A 4,511-nucleotide genomic window follows, 5' to 3' on the forward strand; every position below is an offset into this window, starting at 1 on the left:
ATATATATATATATATATATATATATATATATATATATATATATGCCCATTATGAATGGCATTGCTTCCCTAATTTCTTCTCAGCCTCTCTGTCATTTGCATGACAGATTATTTTCATTTAATATTTCATCCGTCCACTCGGCTGAAGGTGTTTTTCATATGTAGGTCATTTCTGGTAAATCTTTGGGATCACATATGTTCACTATTATATGATGTGTGAATGGTGATACACTGAGTTCTGATTTTCCAATATCATCCCCTCGACTTCCTTTAGTTGTCTTATTGCTCTAGCTGGGAATTTAATGACTTTACTGAAAGGATGCTGCGAAATGAGCATTCTGTTCTCATTCTCCAATTTAGTCGAATTGCCTTTTGTTTCCCCCCCATATTTGGTATTAACTGTTGGACTGCTTTATTTCATTTTATGTAATATTTTTTGTATTTATTTTAGTATTTTATTGCATTATGTATGTGCCTGTCATCCCTGGTCTCCCTGAGACCATAAATAGCGAAGGACGATTTATTCTGTCAAAGGCTTTTTCAGCATCTAAAGAGATAGTCTTGCATTTTTTTCTTTGTTTCTTCAATTCTGCTCCTTCACACCATTGTGTAATAGTGCATATTAAAAATTCATATTAAATATATTAATAATTAATATATTAATTTTGATATATTAATGTAATATTTCATTTGATTTATTATATCACTATTTATTAATTTAATATCATAACATAATATATCAATATTAATTATATTTACCATATTAATATAATTTAATATATAATACAAAATGTTAATATTAATATAATATATTAATATTAGTTATATATTATAATATTAGGATATAACAATTTAATGTTACTAAATTTATATATATACATATATATAAATATATATATATTTCATGATATGCAACTACCAAAAAGTAAAATCAAAGGAGAGCTCCCACGTTAATGTAAAGTGCTGAGGGCAGAATTTTTTTTTCAGTTCAGTTTGTTAATATGGTGGATCACTTTGATCAGTTTTCATCGATTGATCCACTCCTGCATCCTCAGGTGCAAGCCTACTAAATGGCGATGGATGGCGGATTGAAATGTCCTTGGATTTTGTTTTCAAGCATTTTACCTAGTCTTTTTTCCACCAATGTTCGTCAGGGAAATTCGTCTGAAATTCTTTCTTTGTTGAGTTGATTTGTGATTTTGGTGTCAGGGCGACAATGCTGTCATGGAATCAGTTTGGCTATTTTCCTTCTGTTTCTGTGTTTAGGCGTAGGTTGAGATATCTTTGAAAATCTGGTAGAAGTCTGCGCTCAATCAATCTGGTCCTGGCAATTTTACAGTGGGCAAACTTTTAATTACTGTTTAAAGGTTAAATTACTCTTTAAGGGTTGTAGAGCTATTCACATAGTTTATCTGACCTCAGTTTACCTGTGGTCAGTGTTATCCTTCGATACAATCATCCATTTAATTCAGAGATTCTAATTTTGCAGACAGCAGGTTTTTGACACCTAATGATTCTGTGACTTTCATCAGTGTCCATCTATGCGGCTCCCTATTCATTTCTGATTTTGTTATTTGGATGCTGTCTTACCTCCTATTATATTATTTGTTTAGGGCTTTGTATGTGTGCTTGATTTTCCCAAGGAACTTGCTCTACTTTTTGTTAATTTTTGTATTCACTTTGTTTCTGATGGATCACTCTCACCCCGAGTCTGATCATTTCTTTCTGTCCCCTCCTTTAATATGTATTTGCTTCTTTTTATTTTAGAGATTTAAGGTATGCTGGGAAGTTGCTAGTGTGCGGTCACTCTGATTTCTTTATGAATGCTCCCTGTGCTGCATATGCATGTTCCCCTTAACACTGCTTTCGTTACGTCCCTTAAGTTTGGGGAAGCTGTGCCTTTATTTTCATTAAATTCTAGGAACGCTTTTTCTTTTTCTTGTCTTCTCTGAACTTGTGGTTCTTCAGTTTGGAGCTATTGAATTTCAATGAGTTTATATACTTTTCCTTATTGTTGAAGTCCAGTTTTAATCCCTGGTGATCTGAGAAGATCCAATGCTTAGCATAGTCTTTTTGTATCCTTTGTGGCTTGTTTAGAGTGGGAGAACAAGGTCAGTTTAGGATAAGGTTCCATGAGGCACTGAAAAGAGAGTGTGTACTTTTGTGTTCATGTGAACTATTCTGTAGATATCAGTGTGGTCAATTTAATTGAGCCCCGTGTTAGGGACATCATTTCTTTATTTTTTTTAGTTTCTGTTTCAATGGTCTGCCCTTAGTGAGAGTGGGACATTGATGGACCCCACTATTAATGTGTGAGCTTCAATGTGATATTTAAACTTCAGCAATATTTCTCTCACCAATATTGCTGCTTTTGTCTTTGTCTTATAGACATCCAGAATCGAGATGCCATTTTGGTGGATATTTCCTCGAATGCATAATAAGTGTCCTTCCCAGTCTCTTTTCATTACTTTTGGTAGAAAGTCTGATTTGCTGGATGTTAGAATGGTTACACAATCTTGTTTCTTGTGTCCATTTGCTTGGAAAAACTTTTCCAACCCCTTGGTCTGAGGTTGTGTCTAGCTCGGTACCTGGATTGTGTTTCTTGGGTGCAACAGAAGGATGTTTCCTCTTTTTAAATCCATTGTGTTATCCTGTGTCCTTTTACTGTTGAGTAGAGGACATTAATGCTTAAAGGTATTAATGAGATGTTGCGGAAGCAGGGTTTTTTTGCTTGCATGTTTTTTGGTTTTGTGTTTTCGATTGGGATGTTTGAGAAGGTATGTGAGTATTACTTCTCTTCAGTGGGGTGCATGTTTTTTTTTGTTTGTATTTTTTGTTTTTGTTTTCTGGGGAGCTGTTGGAGTATGCATGTAAATGTGAGATACTTTCTGTAGTTTATGCTGTGTAATTATTAATTTCTAGTGGGAGGCAGGGATGGTTCAATTTCTGAAAATCCATCAATATAATTCACTATAAAATGAAACTGAAAGAGAAAAATCACATGATAATCTCATTATATGCTGAAAAAGCTTGCAAAATTATTCCAACACCCATTCATGTTAAAAGCATGAGACCAATCAGGGATACGATTCCTATGCAGAAACATAATAGAGGCAATGGACAGCAGGCCGGTACCCAACATCAATCTAAAGGGAAAGAAACGTAAAGCAATTCCATTAAATAAAGGACAATGTAAGGCTGCCCACTCTCCCTATTCTTTATAGTATTTGAAATTCTATCCAGGGTAAAAGCATAGTTCATAATTGATTCTGACATGGAGTATGGCCAAGGCCTGTGAAGGAGGAATTGCACACAGCTTTAGAACTCCTGGGAAATGGCCCACTCTTCAGCACAGTCTCCTTGGACCTTGGTGAGTCATGAACCCCACGAGAACTTCACACAGAGTGTCACTCAGTTATTGCAATCATTCTCTCTTAATCTAATAAGTGCATGAAAATCCTCATGGAGCTTCCCACCACTCAGAGGGCAGAGCCATTGGCATTTGCAATAACCGTGGTCCAGGTCTTTTAGCAATTGCCCCTGGGGTAGATCAGTGCTTCTATCGTTGACCAAGGAAATGTAGAATTGTCACAACCCTTAAAAAGGACCACAACCCTTAAAAAACATTTGGAAAAATAAAATTGATTGTGAAGCTGGCTAAGATCTTTTCCCTACTGACTCTGTTATAAAAAACAAAGTATGAAACAATTGGTAGTTCAGAAAGGCTGGGACCTTTTAAGGTCAGGGATCAAGAACAATGGCAGCACAGACTAATGGTGTGACTGTCACAAAGGCTGGAATGTTGATGACTGATTTCTGAACCAGTTTTACCCTCTGCTTCCTGATAGGATTTAATAATGATTCCCAATTACAGATGTGCATTCTGATCATTTGAAGCAGATGACATTTTTATACAGATGTTTATATTGCTGTTTTTTTAAAAAGATTCTTATAAGAGTATTTTTGAAGATAAATAATACAATACTTAACCGTTTCTCTGTAAATTCAAATTGCTTACTTATGAAGTTATGTTGGCCTTGGGAATAATTTGTTTTCTTTAGGTGACTATGTAATATTTGTTCTAATACTGTATTGGGTATCACTTTTTCAACACTATGCAAGAGAAGAAAACTAAAACATGATCACATTTTTTGTAATACAATATTCAATAAATTAATGGTCTATAGGGAAAATACTGCCCATTGGGAAACAGAGAAAACCTAGAAAATTTAACTGTATGTCACTGGAATGAACCTGGGAATAAAAATGTTATGTAGAAGAATCTCGTATACTTTATGTTCCTAAGTGATTTCTACCCATGTCAAGTCCCTGACTAACTATCTTCATTCAGAGCATGTAACCACTAATGAAGCCAAGAGAAATCTCTAGATTTAGAGAGATGTAGTATGTAATGTTTTCGACTGTTTCACAAGAGACTGTCTGGAAAAGGCACTCTTGAACCTGGTCAATGTAAGGAAATCTGTTCAGCATGTAGGCCATAGCAAGTCTCA

The sequence above is a fragment of the Rattus norvegicus genome, chromosome Y, assembly GCF_036323735.1.
Source record: "Rattus norvegicus strain BN/NHsdMcwi chromosome Y, GRCr8, whole genome shotgun sequence".
Classification (NCBI taxonomy): Eukaryota; Metazoa; Chordata; class Mammalia; order Rodentia; family Muridae; genus Rattus; species Rattus norvegicus.